Source organism: Miscanthus floridulus, chromosome 12 (assembly GCF_019320115.1).
Source record: "Miscanthus floridulus cultivar M001 chromosome 12, ASM1932011v1, whole genome shotgun sequence".
Lineage (NCBI taxonomy): Eukaryota > Viridiplantae > Streptophyta > Magnoliopsida > Poales > Poaceae > Miscanthus > Miscanthus floridulus.
In genome coordinates this window covers 9020943-9039081 of record NC_089591.1, presented here as the reverse complement: position 1 = coordinate 9039081, position 18139 = coordinate 9020943, and positions in this window count along the sequence as shown.

The window sequence follows — 18139 nt, the reverse complement described above, 5'->3', positions numbered from 1 at the left end:
CTCTCTACATTATGGGTGATCGGCAGGTCCCCCCTGGTTTGACTTGTCCACGTCTACGTGTGCACAGGTCACGCACCTCACACTCCGACCACATGGCAAACTAGGGCCGCACAAACTTTTCAGGATGACGTGTCAAGTAAAATGGTACAACTAAACAGAATGTTAACATGTTCTCACTTAGTTACACCAACATGAGTTTCAAGCTTAAATACGTTTTATACAAAGCAAACAAGCTTATGATGATAAGAGTTATGTTATTACAAGCTTGCCTGAAGAGGCCCAAGTTTACAATAACACAACTATGTCCTTCTTCTACAGCTCTAAGCCTATTCCATTGGCTGGTCAGGGCGCACAGCACCTACTGCTCACTACTTCCGATATCCTACTTGAGTCTCGGGGACTCTTGTGCTGGTCGAGCTGAAGAGGATGGCCCCACCGATGCCTGGCTGGTCGAGACCGCAGGCTTTGTCAGTTGGCTTACAACTGATGGTGTTTCCAGCTGACTTGTCGATGGCATACCCTGTATAGGTGCTATCCCACCTCCACACAGGTTAATGCCGCCAATTATCTTTGACGACAGGTCCAGCTGGGCCATTCGAAGCTCCTCAGCCTTGTCTGGGTCTACCTCCTTCGGGTACCCAGCCTCCAGGCACTTGAGATCGATCAGGGGGTAGTGGGCATGCACCATGCTTAGCACATGTGCACCCATGTACTCACCCACCTCCTTCACGAACTCTTGGAACCATCCCCATGCCTTTCGGCATCTCTTGACCAGTCCGAGCTGTGGCGTCCTTGGTGTTTCCTCTATAAGCGTTGGGTCGATAAGGTCAAGGACGGGCAAAATGCCAGTTGCCACTTCCTGGCACTGGTTCTTCCATGTGTCCTGATTCTCGGTGGTCTCTAGGCATCGCGCCTTCTAGCCATCACGATCTTTCATCATGGCTTCTAGATGTTTCTTGGCATTGACTTTTAAAACTGCAAACCGTACAAGACATCAAAATGTAATGGCACGACAAGATAAGGCGGGCAACAGAATGAGCAAGGTGGTCTGGAACACTTACTTTTTAGTTCCTCCTTCATCTTAGTTGTGCGGTCCCGGAGTTGAGACTGGTCACGCGCCAGTTTCTCATTGTCCTCCTTCAAGCGACCACACTCTACGGTCACACGGCTATTCTCCTCTTGGAGGCGGGTTACTTTGGCTTCTAAGCCTGCACTACAGCTATCACTACCAACAATGCAACAACACGTGTCATGCACTTGCTATGATAAAATGACAACTTACTTGTTTTTTCCTGCTCTTTGTTACTGAGCTGGACGACCAGGTTCTAGTTTTTTGCATCTTGTTCCGTCCTCTCCTGGTCAGCGGCTTCAAGTTGGTGGCGCAAGCGTTCCACCTCGGCCGCCAGTTCTCTATTGTTTGCCGTGATTCCCTCAATCTGGTCGAAGCACCTCTTTCGGTACTTGGCGGTCTTCATCAAGTCCTGCATATAAACAAGCTAAGTTAGATAGTTCGACTAAATAGCAGGATCAAGTGGTCAAGTCAAACATACCTAGACTTCTGTCACCAGACGTTTTGCCGCTCGTTCAACTTTTAGGGTCTCTTCGACCTCTGGGATTTCCTCATGCATAACCCACTCATCGTTCCACCAGCGTGACATATATACATGTTGTCATTTGTCTTGGGGATGGCCCAGGACCTCTTCTACTTCGTCCTCTTTGGCCTCTTGTTCAGGAGTCAGCGCTGGTATGGAGTTTGTAGTCTCTGCGCCCACTATGGCTTTCCCATGAGCCGTAGCATCGGCAAGCGTGCTCTGTGCCACCTCCGGCTGCTGCTCCTCGGCTTGGTCTTGTTCCCTTGGCGCTGAAGTATCCCCCTCAACAGGATTAGTGCTCAGAGACCTTGTACTTGGCTCGGCTCTCTTCTCGACCAGCTGCTCGGGGACTGTCGTCTGGCCGCTTGACTGCTAAGGTTCTAGTGGATTTTCTTCTATAGGTTCCTCCACAGCCGGCTGCTAGGCAGCTCTTTCTGTCATTGCTGGTGAAGCCATGCTGCACCCAGCTAGCTGGTTAGGATTTTCGGTGGACGCCGACCTAATATATCAGAGATAAGTTCAGAAGACAATAGTATTCAATACAAATTGTAAGCTTACATTAAGGTTACTATCGGTGTTTCGTACAAGCATCGGCAAGTAAATTTATAGTAATGCGCGTTAGGCTCGGATGGTGCGGCAAAGGACACAAGATTTATACTGGTTCGGGTGGAACGTCCCTATGTCCAGTTTGCTGCTGCTTGTGTTATTAGCACCGTGAACGGTCTGTAGTAAGAGGTACAAACTATCGAGAGAGGGATTGGTCCCAAGTCTCTGATGGAAGGATTGAAAGGTGGTCAAGAGCTTCGTAGCCGCTTGAATGTGTGTATGAGTGCGTTCTATTGTTCGGTCCTCTTTCTCTGTCCTCCTTGATGGAGGAAGCGCATCCCCTTTTATAGATGAAGGGGCCGGCTTTACAAGGGTGAGGGCTCCAGGATGCGTACTCTACTTAGTCTTGTGGCTCACGTCTACCTGATCAGGTCCTCCATTCTGATGAGTGCGAAGGAAGATAAGTGCTTACCATGTTGTCGATGTCTCTGTAGGATGTCAGGTTAGTCACAGAACGCTGCTCTGCGTAGGGTATGGGCTATAGTACAATGGTTTTGACTTATGAGCCTCCCCCAGCCTTGCTTCGTACGCCTTCTAGTTCCCATGATTCCTTGTTGGGAGAATTCGGGGTCGGGGTCTGGTGTAGCGCCGTGGCCAAGGCCTTCTGACTGGGAGGACCTAAGGGGTCGGGAAGCGGGCGCCGCTCCCTTGGGTCCACAGCATGGTGACAGAATATCCGTCGTCTGTGGAGATAGCAAATCCTTTCCTAGAGCGTAGCGGTTGTCATATATCTTCATTGGGTTCCGTGTCCCAGAGCTGAAGGCGGCGCCTAAAACTCTACAGGGTGAGGTGCACGCACCTATAATACCTTTTGGGCCCTACGGCGCCCGGAAGGGTCTAAAGCATCAGTCCTGTCGTTCCTTGGCAGTCCTTTTCTTGCCAGGGCATAGGGTATGGTCGTTAGAGCCATGGTTGACCCGAACGTCTTGTCTCGTCCTGTACCCATCATTATGAGGGATAGATATCGATCAGGGCGAGGCTCGTTCTGGGCCGTCGGGTGAGATGGAGACCAATCCCTAACTCTTGGGTGAGACTAACCCCATCCCTCCAGGATCGGGCAAGGCAGACTCCATCCCTTAGCCTTCGGGCGAGACCGAGCCCGCCCTATAGGCGTCGGGCGAGACGGAGATTAGCCTTGAGCCTTTGGGCGAGGCAGGGTTATCCCACAAAGGCATTGGGTGAGGCTGACCTTGCCCCTCCGGGATCGAGTGAGACAGAATTCACCCCTCAGCCCTCGGGCGAGACCGAGCCCGCCCTCAAGGCGTCGGGCGAGACGGAGTTTATCCCTCGGCCCTCGGGCGAGACCGAGCCCGCCCTAAAGGCGTCGAGCGAGGCAGAACTGAACTCCTGTCACTCGAACAAGGGATTACATGTCGCCCTTATGCGTCCAGAAGTTTTTCACGTTTGGTGGTTATCGGTTTCGCCTTCTGGGGTACCCTGGTATTAGGTCCCCGACAGTAGCCCCCGAGACTCTAGGTGATTCGTGTAGAACCGCCTGGAGGGTGTTTTTGATTTCATCGAAGCTAATTTGCCGGAGGGTGCGCACGAGCGCACCCGATGGGTGTAGCCCCCGAGCCCCCGGGTGACTCGAGTAGAGTCGCCAGGGGGTTGTATCGGCCCCTTCGCGGGTAAGGCTGAAGGACTTAGTTTTTTATCAACTGGATGTTTTTCCGAGTGGGTCGTGGCGGCCCATTCGCTGGGAACTGATTCGAGGCTGTCCTAACTGGTGCTTCTGCCCTTGATTGCGGATCGTTCATGGATTCCTTCTTAGTTGGGTCGGCCGGCGAGTTTCTGGGCCCTAGGTGGGCCAAAGAGAAAAGAAAAGGCCTTTGCGGCTTGCGTTTCCCCGGTGGGTAGAGAGTTCGGATTCGCTTGGGGAAGGCGAACCATCCACCGAGATTTTTGGGGCGAGAGGATAGGGACTGTGGGCACGTGTCCCGCGACGTGACGTGGTGGCACGCGTGGCAGGCCCGGAGATTGAGGTGGATGGTTGCCCTTCTCGCGTCCGTCGCCCCTTATAAAACCGCGGGGTTCACCCCCAGGGTTCCGTATTTTGCTCCCCTTCCTTTGTGTTCTGAAACATCCGCCACCAATCTTCCTAGCCTCTCACGCCTATATTGCCACCGTTGACCGGCCTGCGCTCGTGTTCCAGCCGCCATCAAGATCGCGCCTGCCCTTCCCCCTACTGCTTTAATGGAGTTGTGGGGTAGATCAAGCATCACCTCCTGGCGTCTGGAGGGCCTCGTCCATCGTGGCCTTCTCCACCCACTGTCCGCCATCCAGGAGTGGTTGCTTCCTAGCGACGAGGGTGAGCCGGTGCCGCCTGAAGGGTATGTCGTCTCTTTTGCCATCTTTCATGAGCGGGGATTCGGGGTACCCACACATAGATTCCTTTGGGGGCTATTAGATTACTATGAGGTAGAGCTGCAGCATCTAACTCCCAATGGGATTCAGCATATGGCAGCGTTTGTTGCCCTGTGCGAGGGCTTCCTGGGGATCGATCCCCATTTTGATCTGTGGCGGTATTTCTTTAGTATTAGTCTGTCGAGGAGGAAGATTGGGGGGAAAGAAATGAACGCGCCGATGGGATGTGCCAGTATTCATCTGCGCCATACCCGGTCGAAGGGTTACCCATACATGCGTCTGGCGACATCCAACAAGGGATGGCACTCGTAATGGTTTTATGTTAAGGATGATGCGAGTGCCACCCTACCGAAGTATACCGGGCGTCTTATTGTGGAGGTTTCGGAGTCGTGGGGCTGGGGCGTCCAGTCCAGAGACAAGAAACACATCACCGACCTTCTTTCCGCCCTCCAAGCCCTGAAGGGCCGGGGCATAAAGGGGACAGGGATCATCGGTGCCTACCATGCTAGGAGGGTGGCACCCCTGATGGCGCGTGTGCTTCCCCTGCATCGGATGATGCCCGGGATATCGTATGAGGGAACGGTGCTTGTTGATGAGGCGCTCCCTTACTCGAAAGTGGGGCAGCGCATCAAGGAGGCGACGGAGCCAATGAAGGATTCCACCGACAGGGTCCTCGACATCGTGTATCCGGTGCCCGGGCATCCTCCAATGCGGCCGGAGCCTGGGTTCTTTGAATTCGTAAGCCCTCTTCTCCCACACTCTTTTCTTTCTCCTAAATCTCCCTTTTTTTAATACTTGCTTTTGTAATGTTGGGGCTAGCCGAGGGGGCTAGTCTTCAAGGATAGTCTGGCTCCGCTAGCCAAAGGACAAGGTTGTGGCGGCGGTGAATCGACTCGTGGCCAAGCGGGACAAGAAAGCAAAGGAGGATATGAAGAAGGCGAAATGACTGAAGCAGGAGGCACGGGATCGGGGAGAGGACGTGAGTAGTGAGGATGATGACGATGATGATGATGACGACGACGACGACGAGGTAGCCGTCAATGTGGATTGGGGCGTCCTGGAGGATGAGGAAACGCTGACAAGTGGCCGCCCACCCGTGCAGGGGCCCTTCCCTTTTCACGCAGAGGGAAGTGAATCAATGAGGTCAGTGGAGGCTGGCGAGTCCACCGCTTCGCATGGTGTGCCGGCCGAGGATCGGTGGATGGGGGACGCCGGGCTTGCTGCCGCCGACCCTGAGGCGACCGTGGAGGGGGGTGGCACCGGAGCCGCACCCGGCTCTGATGCCACGCCCTGTGAGGTGATGGAGGGGAGCAGCTCCAGTGCTGTGCCCCGTGAGACGATGGAGGGGAGCAGCTCCAGTGCTGCACCCCGTGAGACGATGGAGGGGGATGGCTCCGGTGCCGCGCCCAGTGAGACGATGGAGGGGAGCGACTCCGGCGCCGCGCTCGATGAGATGAACCCCCCTGCCCCGGAGCAGGGGGCAGGCATGAAATGGTCCCGTCCGGACGAGTCAGGGCAGGGATCTGGGGATCCATCCCCAAAACGCTTCCGCCGGCCGAGCACGTCAACGTAAGCTCTTAACTCCTCTGTTTTCATCCTTTTTCCATTTTTATTTTGACTTAACGGTTATTACCTTTGTGTAGGTTCTTGCGGATGGGTCACCCCCTGGGGCTGGCGCCCAAGAAGAGTCTCGTCCTTCAAGTGGGACAGACAGCGTCGCCTGGAGTCACCCCTATTTCAGGTAGGAGTGGTGCCGATGTCGGGGCCGCGTTGGCCGAACCGACGGCGTCCATGGTGGCTCCCATGCCCGCGGAGGTTACTGAGCGAGCGGTCTCTTCCATGGCAGGCGTGGAACAGCCGGCCGAGGACTGCATACCGCCGGTGAAGGTGATCGTGACTGCGCCAAGCCAGGATCAGCCAGGCGCTGTCGTGGTGGCACCCGAGGGCGTGATGCAATCCGCGCCGCCAGGCGCCCAGACGGAGGAGGGTCCAGCCGGAGGGTCCTCGAGTGTGGCAGTGGTGCCGCACAGGGTTAGGAGGGAGCCGCCACCGGCCCCTTTGTCAGGAGGAAGCCGCTCCCCTACGCGAGGGGAGCCGCCGCTCCAGTGGATGGCCACTCAGGACCCGTCGTCGGCTCTTTTCTTGCTCGATGATCATTCCGAGAGCATGGAGCGGGAGGGTCTTGACATTGGGATCTCGACCATGCTGAACGCCCTGGACCAGGCCAGAGGAGCCCTCCGTGAGATCGTTATCCCTACCACTCAGGTACTTTCTAGGCTTTCTTCTTTCTTCGTACGTTTTTGTGTTTTCGCATTTCTGATATCAGTCTTCTTCCTCCTCAGGTTCTTGTTGCTCGTAGCCGGAAAAAATCCCAATTCCTCTGTGAGCAGAACGCGGAGCGGGATCGCCTCTCCGAGGAGGCCCGGCTGCGAGTAGACATGGCCGCCTAGCTTGCTACCGTCCAGGAGTGGGAGGCCCAGGCGTGTCAGGATGCGGAGGAGGCGCACGGGATGTTCGAGGACTGTCGGCGAGGTCTAAGCTAGATGGAGAGGAGATTACCAGACTCCAAAAAGAGCAAGACGAGCTACTGCAGAGGAATGCCACGACTAATGAGAAGGCCAGTGAAGTCCTGAAGGAGCTGGAGATGGAGCAGGACCTCCAGCGGAAGGCCGAGAGTAGGGCCGCAGCCCTCCAGCAGAAGGTGGACGAGGACGTCGAGGTGGTCCGCTCTCTCCGGGCGGAGCTTGGTGACACGGTGAAAGGAAGGTTGAGTGCTGAGAACGTCTCCACCAAGCTGGAGAAAGAGGCTGCTTATACGCGAAGGGCCCTTTAGGTTGAGAGCGATGAGCACGATCTTCTACAAGCTGCGGTCAGGGTGGTCCTTAATGCCCTAAATGTGACGGAGCCAGTGGAGACCAGCCCGCTCGCGGCTCGTGTCGGAGGTATCATGGCTCGGGTGGGCCAACTTGAGGAGAGTGCCTTTCACGCCAGGATTACCCAGGCCTTCACCGTCGCCCACACCCATTATGAGAAGGAAATAAACCTGAAGGTGATGAGCAAAGGCTTTCCGTCCACCTACGAGGATGAAGAGCTGGAGGAAATGGAGAAGATGGTCGCTCCCCTTGCGAAGAACCTGGCAGACAGTCTGAAAGAAATGGTTCTCCCTCCGCGGGAGTAATTAATCGAACAATTTCGAGAACGACTTATATGTAATATGTGGACAAGTGTCGGTACTTTTCGAATCTGGACGCCTTTCGTGCTTTTGCGTCTTAATTTCGTTTTGTTTGATTTTTGCGATTTGATTTTTTACGATCTTACCAATATGTTCCCCTGAATTATGCCGCTGATTATAATGCGAGGAGATTGTTCCGTAAGAAGGAAAGGAGGTGGCCGTACCTTAACAGCCCCAGAGTAAGGTCCGACCCCCGCACCTGCTGGGGTCGGGTGTTACTGGAGACCGGAATCGTGGTTTTGGTGACAATGGATGTCATCGCAATAATCCCCGCCCTGTCTTCCAACAGAAATTGTCTTCCAACAGAAATCCCAACTAGGGACTCTATGGGCTCAGCAAGGTGAGGCCTTCGAGCCTATGTCCCTACATTGTTTGGCCCGAGCCCCCGAGCCTTGTTAGGGTCTGATAGGGGTCGACCGTTATTTGCGTGTTACCCCGTCCTCAGTTTTCGCAATCGGAGGGGCTGAGTGAACGACACTTGCCTCGATGGCTTGAGTACCGCGCTCAACGAGCTCGCTAACGGGTACGTTCGTGCGGAATCCGGGTCCATCATTTGCTGATGGGGTCGGCAGAGCCCTCTGGTGGCACTCCACAACTTCTTAACCCGCCTCCCGGCAGATGCCTGAGTCGTTCGATAAGCTCAGGGGGCCCGATGGCCTCTCCTTGATGGAGATTCTATGGGTTTGGCTCGAGGTTAGAATCGAACGAGAGAAGGTCGAGACGTCCCGGTTCGCCTCTGAGCGGGGTCGGGCAGGGCCGCTGGGGCTCGTCTCGGTTATCTCTCCCTGGCTCTGTTTGGCGTGAGGCGGCCTCGAGCCCTTCGCGGGCCGACCTTTGAACCTCAGCCTGTGGTTGCCTATATCGAATGAGGCGACAGCTGTTTCGTGGTGCAACACGAATCGTTGGGATGCAATGTACTGCATATGTAATGTTTTGAATGCAAGATTTAATTGAAAATAAAGGCGGGGTCGGTAACGTTACCTTGGTGGTATGAGTGGCGAAAAAGCTCCTACCAGATGGGTCCGGGCCCTGACGTTTGTGACGAGGTTGGAATAACCTGCATAAGAATTGCTATTCTTTGTTTTCGTGTCTCGGTGACGATCCGAGCCGTTCGATTAACTTGGGCATCCTGATAGCTCTTCCTTTGGGGGAGACTCTATAGGCGGACCCCTCCGATCCTTCTTTGAGAAGGCTGACGTCGAAACTAGAGACGCGAGGGGCGTTGAGTATGATTTTTCTGGTGAACAGAAACACCGTAGCTATCGGGGCGTAGGGTGTACTAGTTCGTCTAGTTTTACTCAAAGCTTTGTGCCTGTATGTCGCGCCCTTAGTTTCAAGCGTACGGAGGGGTCGGGTGAAGAGGATGTCTAGACTGGTAGTCATCCTCGGCAGCCCCTGAGTGATGTTCGCGTCCCCGCTGTTTGACGGGGTTGGAAACTTGTGAACGAATTTTAATGCATAAAGTGAAAAAAGCTGAGAGGCTTATCTTTCTTTGGCCGTTCGTTCGTCGTGTCTTCTGGGCCGAACGACCGACCCAGGAGATCTGAAAGGTCCCGTCATCGGGTCATCCGTGGTCCTGCATGGGGAGGCAAAAAGTTGTCTACCTATGTGGGTGCCTTAATCGCCGCGTCCGGAGCGGGTCAGTGGCGGGCCATACCCAGGCAGTGTTCAGTTTGACCAAAGAGGGACGCCTCGTAGACCGGGGTTCGTCCTGTTAGTTCCAGCGCGTCCCCTCAGATATCAATCAGCATTGATTGTGTATTTAAGAAAGGGGAAGGGAGAGGGTTTTTCGTCCAACCTTTCGCCTTTCCTTAGTTATGGCGCCTCCTCTTTAAATAGGGAGGGGGAGAGGAGTTCTCATCCCACCTCCCCTTCTGCCTCCAAGCCGCTTTCTCTCCTTCTTCTTCCTTTCCGCCGAATGCGTCCGTGCATCGCGGTAGTTCCTGAGTGAGGAAGAGTAATGCCAGAGAGAGATAGAGAGCTTACAAACTTGCTCATGAGTCTGGTGCGTGATGTCGAGCCAGAGGTTATCCAACGTAGGTGAGATGGTGCGCGCGGCCCTTGCTGAGGAGTCGCTGCTGCTGAAGGAAAAAAGGTGTCGGTGGGCGTCGTACGTCGTTGACTGCGCCGTCATTTGCTGTGCTCCTCCCTTGGCGGGAGGCGTTTCCTATCTATACGCCGTTGTCAGGGTTATGGCTAGGGATGATGGCGTAGTCCCCAGACGCCATGGCGGTGGCGTCGCTGCCGAGGTTGCGACTGACGATGATGGCGTAATCCCCGGACGCTCCGGCGGCGGCATCGTAGATGGTGGCGCCTTTGAGGATCCAGCGAAGATGTCGTCGATGGAGAGCATGGCATGGCGACCGCAGTAGACGAGCTGGCCCGTGTACACGCCCCGGACGTCACCAATGGAGAGCGTGGCGTGGCGACCGCAGTAGCACTTGGGGTAGAGCTGAGCCGAAACTGTAATGAAATAACGTTGTGGGGAAGCCCCCAAGTAAACAGTCCTCTGAGTATATTGTTCCTTTTTGTAATGACATCACTTTGTAAGTGGTGAATTTGTGCAAAAAATTACATCCTTTGCTTATGGCAAGCCATTTTTTTATCTTTCTCCCTTCTGTAGGAACAATTTTAGCGCTTTCCAACTCTTCTCATGGTCTAAGTCATAGGAAGCTAGGAACGTGGGCGAACTAATTTTGATTGAATTGGTGAGCAAAGAGGTTGCAGCCGCTGGGGTGTGGGTGTCTCGCAGTCCTACCAGTTGTATTCAGAATTGGTTCCCAAGATCTTAGCCCTCGAGACTTGTTTATGAGGTGAATGGAAAACTTAGAGAATGTTTGTAAGTATAACACAGGGATTTTTTGCAAGCGTAATACTTGTATTACACATGACATATGTTACGATCACATGCCAGCCCCCGAGTGAGGTCTGACCCCTCGTGATTTGTAGGGGTCGGACGTTACTAAGGATCGGGGTTCTGCTAAGACAAAAACTGATAAGGAAAAGTGTAAGCTTATTTTAAGGATAGAAACGACGTAGCTGCTCAATGTTCTAGGCATTGGTGAAGACCTCGCCTTTGATGGTTTTCAACTGGTAGGCGCCTGGGCGAAGTATTTCCGTGATGATGTAGGGCCCTTCCTAGGGTGGGGAGAGTTTGTGACGATCCTTGTTGCTCTGCACAAGACGGAGGACGAGGTCTCCGACGTTGAAGGCTCGACCCCGCACCCATCGGCTGTGGTACCGCCGTAACGCTTGCTGGTACTTAGCTGAATGGAGGAGGGCGATGTCGCGAGCCTCATCCAGCTGGTCCATGGCGTCTTGGTGAGATGCCTCGGCTCCCTATTCGTCATATGCTCTGATTCTTGGTGCTCCATAGTCGAGGTCCGTTGGGAGAACGGCCTCGGAACCATAGATACTGAAGAAGGGTGTGTAGCCGGTGGCCCGGCTAGGAGTCGTCCTTAGGCTCCAGAGCACAGCCAGGAGCTCAGCGAGCCAACGCGTGCTGAACTTGTTCAACCAGTTGAAAATTCTGGGTTTGAGGCCTTGAAGAAGCATGCCGTTTGCGCGCTTGACCTGCCCGTTCGTCCGGGGGTGCGCGACGGCTGCCCAATCGATTCGGATGTGTTGTTCATCACAGAAGCGAACGAATTTCCTACCGGTAAACTACGTGCCGTTGTCTATGATGATGGAGTTCGATACTCCAAAGCGATGGATGATGTCGAGAAAGAACAGCACAGCTTGCTCGGATTTGATTGTGGATATTGGCCGAGCTTCAATCCACTTTGTAAACTTGTCTACGGTGACAAGCAGGTGGGTAAAGCCCCCGGGCGCCTTTTTAAGTGGCCCAACCAGGTCGAGCCCCTAGACCGCGAAGGGCCACATGATGGGGATCATCTAGAGAGCCTGGGCCGGGAGGTGTGTTTGCCGAGCGTATTATTGACACCCTTCGCAGGTGCGTACAATTTGCTCGGCATCGGCTACTGCGGTGGGCCAATAGAAACCTTGTCGGAATGCATTCCCAACCAAGGTTCTTGGTGCGGCATGGTGACCGCATGCTCCATCGTGGATGTCGCTCAGTAGAAGTTTCCCCTGTTCGCTAGGGATACAGAGTTGCAGAATTCCGATGTGACTTCATTTGTAGAGTTCGCCCTCTACAAGAACGAAGGATTTGGCACGTCGTGCGAGCCATCGAGCTTTTGTCTTGTCGGTCGGCAGCACATCGTGGAGGAGATAGTCGAGGTAAAGTGTTCTCCAGTCATTGGGAGGATCGGACTCCATTGCTGGGTCTTCTTCAAGCTCCATGACCTCGGGGTCAGGAGGAACAGTTGGCGAATCGGCCTTAGGGGTCAGACTAGAAGGGCCATCGTCGGCTTGTTCCGACCTCGCGTAGCATACCGAGGGTTTGCGTTGATCACTAGCAAAGACGCCTGTTGGAACTGGCTCTCGGCTGGATGCTGCTTTTGCGAGCGTGTCGGCCGCTTCGTTGAGGCGCCTGGGGATATGATTGAGTTCGAGGCCATCGAATTTGTCCTCCAGACGTCGGACCTCTTGACAGTACGCCTCCATCTTGGTATCATGGCAGCCTGATTCTTTCATGACCTGGTTGACGACCAGCTAAGAGTCACCCCTGACGTCGAGGCATCGCATGCCCAGCTCGATGGCGATTCATAGGCCATTGATGAGTGCTTCGTATTCTGTAGTATTGTTTGATGAGGGAAAATGAAGCCGAACCATGTACCTCATGTGGACCCTAAGGGGGGATACAAAGACTAGTCCTGCTCCAGCGCCCTTCTTCATCAGCGATCCGTCGAAGTACATTATCCAGTATTCTTGATCAACGGCTACCGGTGGCATCTGGACCTCGGTCCACTCCACGATGAAGTCAGCTAGTGCCTGAGATTTGATCGCCGTTCGGGGGACATAGGAAATGCCCTGATCCATCAGTTCGAGTGCCCACTTTGCAGTTCTTCCCGTAGCGTCATGGCTACGAACGACCTCGTCGAGGGGGAATGACGTCACCACTGTCACGGGGTGTGACTCGAAGTAGTGACGTAGCTTCCTTTTAGTGATGAGGACGGTGTAGAGGAGTTTCTGGATCTGGGAGTAGCGGGTTTTGGAGTCGGATAGCACCTCGCTGATGAAATATACAGGGCGCTGCACCTTGAAGGCGTGCCCCTCTTCCTCTCGCTCTACTATTAAGGCGGAACTAACCACTTGGGTGGTGGCCGATATATACAGTAGGAGAGATTCTCCGTCGCATGGAGGAACTAGGACCGGTGGCTTAGTTAAAAATCGTTTAACCATGTCAAGCGCCTCCTGAGCCTCGGCTATCCACTCGAAGCGGTCAGTTTTCTTCAGGAGTCGATAAAGGGGGAGTCCTCGTTCGTCGAGGCGTGAAATGAATCGGCTGAGGGCGGCAAGGCACCCTGTGATCCGCTGAACCCCCTTTATGTTTTGGATCGGGCCCATTCTTGTGATGGCTGATATCTTCTCTGGGTTGGCTTCGATGCCACGCTCGGAGACGATGAAGCTGAGCAGCATGCCCCTTGGGACCCCAAAAACACATTTTTCGGGATTGAGCTTGATGTCATTCGCCCGGAGTTTCGCAAAGGTGCGTTCAAGGTCGGCGACAAGGTGGTCAGCCCGTTTGGATTTGACTACGATGTCGTCGACATAGGCCTCAACGGTTCACCCGATGAGGTCTCTGAAGCAACTAAGCATACAGCACTGGTACGTTGCCCCAGCGTTCTTCAGACCGAACGGCATTGAAATGTAGCAAAATGATCCGAAGGGCGTGATAAAAGAGGTCGCGAGCTGGTCGGACTCTTTCATCATGATTTGATGGTAGCCTGAGTATGCGTCAAGGAAGCAGAGGGTTTCGCACCCCGAGGTGGAATCGACTATTTGGTCTATTCGTGGCAAAGAAAACGGATCCTTTGGACACGCTTTGTTGAGGCCAGTATAATCAACACACATTCTCCATTTCCTGCTCTTTTTTTGGACAAGAACAGGATTTGCTAACCACTCTGGGTGGTATACTTTCTTAATGAATCCTGCGGCCAGTAGTTTGGCTATCTCCTCGCCGATGGCCCTGTGTTTTTCCTCATCGAAGCGGTGCAGGCATTGTTTCACTGGCTTGGAGCCCGGGAGGATTTGGAGAGTATGCTCGGCGACCTCCCTTGGGATGCCCGGCATATCTGAGGGTTTCCACGCAAAGATGTCCTTGTTGGCGCAGAGGAAGTCGACGAGCGTGCTTTCCTATGCGGAGGAGAGTGCGGTCCCAATTTGGACTTTTTTGCCCTCGGAGCTACTGGGATCCAAGAGGATGTCCCTGGAGCCCTCTGCCGATTCGAACGATCTGGACGACTTCTTTGCGTCGGGTGTCCCTTCAACGACCTCCTCCCTGAGGGTGGCGAGCTCTTCGGACGCGATGACTGTGGACGCGTGTCCGCAGCATTCGACCTCGCACTCGTAAGCGCGCTGGAAGGAGGTGCCGATGGTGATGACCCCACGGGGGCCCGGCATCTTTAGCTTCAAGTACGTGTAATTGGGTACGGCCATGAACTTCACGTAACATGGTCACCCCAGAATGGCGTGGAAAGTCCCCGGGAACCCCACTACATCGAAGGTGAGGGTCTCAGTCCGGTAATTGGATCGATCCCCAAAAGTGACGGGCAGGTCAATCTATCCCAGTGGCACGGCTTGCCTTCCAGGCACGACGCCATGGAAAGGTGCTCGGATGGGACAGAGGTGCGTTCGGTCGACGCCCATCTCGTCGAGCGTCTTGGCGTACATGATGTTGAGGCCGCTGCCCCCATCCATCAATACCTTGGTGAGCTGCTTTGGACCGACGATCGGGTCGATGACAAGCGGGTACCTTCCCAGGTGTGGGATGACATCCGGATGGTCGGTCCGGTCGAAGGTTATGGCGGATTCTGACCATCGGAGAAAGGCTGGCGTGGGCGGTCCGGCGGTATAAACCTCACAACGTGCGACCTTCTGGCGGCGCCTGGAGTCATAGGCCGTTGATCCTCCGAAGATCATGAGGGCACCGGTCGGCGTTGGGAAGGTGTCGTCCTTCTCCTCCGTGTCGTCGGTGGTGGGGACAAGCTCCTTCCCTTGCTCCCCCTTGTTAAGGCCCCTGGCCAAGTATTTGCGCATAAGGCCACATTCCTTGTATAGGTGCTTGGCCAGGAAAGCGTGGTTTGGGCATGGCCCCTCGAGCATTTTCTCGAAGTGGTTCAGAGTGCCCTCCACGGGCGTCTGGCCACCTTTGCGGTCGGCAGCGGCCACGAGTGAGTTATCGCGCCGTTGCTTCTTATTTTTCCCTTTGGCGGGATGGTTGGAGGCGCCTTCGCTGGCGTCCTTGTCCCGCCTTGTCTTTCCGTCGGAGCGATCAAAGATGGCTCCGACCACCTCCTCTCCAGAGGCGTGACTGGTGGCGATGTCTAGGAGTTCCTTGGTAGTTCGCGGGCCCCTACGTCCTAGCTTGTGGACTAGGGATTCACAGGTCGTTCCGGACAGAAAGGTTCCTATCACGTCGGCGTCGGTGACGTTCAGGAGCTCATTGCACTATCGGGAGAAGCGCCGGATGTACCCATGGAGGGTTTCATCGGCCTTCTGACGGCAGTTCTTGAGGTCCCATGGGTTTCCAGGGCATTTGTACGTGCCCTGGAAATTACCCACGAAGATCTCAGTCAGATCCGCCCAACTCTAAATAGCATTGGACGGTAGGTGCTCCAGCCATGCTCGTGCCGAGTCAGCCAAGAACAGCGGGAGATTGCGAATAATGAAGTTATCATCACTCGCACCACCGGCCTGACATGCAAGCTGATAGTCTTCGAGCCAAAGCCCAGGATTTGTTTCGCTAGAATATTTAGGAATGTTCGTAGGTGGTCGATACCTTAGAGGGAACGCAGCGTTGAGGATGTGCCGGCCAAAGGCCTGAGGGCCTGGTAGGACGGGGCTCGGGCTTCGATCCTCATTGCTATCGTAGCACCCGCCACGTTGGGGATGATAGCTACGGCGTGCTGCTTCCCCATCATCACCGTGGGCACATCTCCGGGCGTCGATGATGCTGCGTACGTCGTGGCCACGGCCGAGGCGTTGATGTACAGGGACGACGGAGGGCTGCCCGCCGGCTGGCGGTGTTTGGTGTACGGATGCGTCCTTGGTGGGACACGCTGAGGGCGCGCGCTGGCTGGTGTCGGGTTCACATCATCGAGACAACGAACTTTCCACCTGCTGTGCTGTTGCACGCTTGAGCAACGTGCGAATCTCCCGATAAACGCATCGATCCTCGGACGTCGCGGCCTCTGGAAGGCCATGTAGCAAGGCGGTTGCTGCGGCGATGTTCTGGCTAGCTCGGGCAAAGTGAGGAAAGGCCCCATCGTCGGTGAGGATCCTTTGATGTACGGTGCGGGCTGTGGCGCGCGCACGCCCCCCGTCTTTGCGGCGTTCAATCTCGCGATTGATGTCCGCGTATTCCCGTGCGAGCCCTTGCCCGGCCTCATTGATCTCTTGCTGACGAGCCCTTAGCTGCTCCATCCTCAGGTGAGATGGGGCTATCCCCTCTTCCCCGGATCTGCTATCAGGATTGTTTGTCGGGGTGGCCTCTTCCTTGGAGGCGCTTTCGACGTGACCCTCGGGGGTCTGCGTCATGTAGCATTCCCGGGAAGGGTGGTGGCTCCCCCTACTAGAATCTGAGCTGGAGAGCAATACAGGCTCCTTGTTGAGGAGCTCATAGAGGGTCTCCGTATCCCACTCAATCGCCCCTACGAACTCAATGTCCGTGGGTGATTGAACCACACGTAGCGCCAAAAGGCGGCCAGTGGTCGCCGCAGCGTTGCGGAGACCAAACGGAAACACTGTCGGGGCGCTCCATATGGACCCTTCCGAACACATGGTGGTGTTGTGAGAGGCCTCCTTGGCTGATGGGAATCCCCGGGGGTTGCCTGGTGGGCCCTCAAGCCTGAGACGGCTGAGGTTGATGGAAGGGGGAGATGGAGCGGCTGAGTGAGTCAGCGCCAGCTCTCCTCCTACTATGATGATGAAATCTAGGTCACCGAAACGCATGTGTGTGCCCGGGGCCCAGGTGATTGCATGGGTGGCCATCCGAGACCTGATTTGGAACGCGCAAGCCCCTACCTGGCGCGCCAATTGTCGGTGTTTCATACAAGCACCAGCAAGTAAATTTATAGTAATGCGTGTTAGGCTTGGATGGTGCGCTAAAGGACACAAGATTTATACTGGTTCGGGCGGAATGTCCCTACATCCAGTTTGCTACTGCTTGTGTTATTAGCACCGTGAATGGTCTGTAGTAAGGGGTACAAACTGTCGAGAGAGGGATTGGTCCCAAGTCTCTGATGGAAGGATTGAAAGGTGGTCAAGAGCTTCATAGCCGCTTGAATGTGTGTATGAGTGCGTTCTATTGTTTGGTCCTCTTTCTCTGTCCTCCTTGATGGAGGAAGCGCATCCCCTTTTATAGATGAAGGGGTCGGCTTTACAAGGGTGAGGGCTCTAGGATGCGTACTCTACTTAGTCTTGTGGCTCACGTTTACCTAATCAGGTCCTCCATTCTGATGAGTGCGAAGGAAGATAAGTGCTTACCATGTTGTCGATGTCTCTGTAGGATGTCAGGTTAGTCACAGAACACTGCTCTACGTAGGGTATGGGCTGTAGTACAGTGGTTTTGACTTATGAGCCTCCCCCAGCCTTGCTCCATACGCCTTCTAGTTCCCATGATTCCTTGTTGGGAGAATTCGGGGTCGGGGTTCGGTGTAGCGCTGTGGCCAAGGCCTTCTGACTGGGAGGACCTGAGGGGTCGGGAAGCGAGCGCCGCTCCCTCGGGTCCACAGCGTGGTGACGGAATATCCGTCGTCTATGGAGATAGCAAATCCTTTCCTAGAGCGTAGCGGTTGTCGTATATCTTCATTGGGTTCCGTGTCCTAGAGCTGAAGGCGGCGCCTACAACTCTACAGGGTGAGGTGCATGCACCTGTAATACCTTTTTGGGCTCTGCAGCGCCCGGAAGGGTCTAAAGTATCAGTCCTATCGTTCCCTGGTAGTCCTTTTCCTACCAGGGCGTAGGGTTTGGTCGTTAGAGCCATGGTTGACCTGAACGTCTTGTCTCGTCCTATACCCATCATTATGAGGGATAGATATCGATCAGGGCAAGGCTCGTTCTGGGCCGTCGGGTGAGACGGAGACCAATCCCTATCTCTTGGGAGAGACTAACCCCATCCCTCTGGGATCGGGCGAGGCAAACTCCATCCCTTAGCCTTCGGGCAAGACCGAGCCCGCCCTATAGGCATCGGGCGAGACGGAGATTAGCCTTGAGCCTTTGG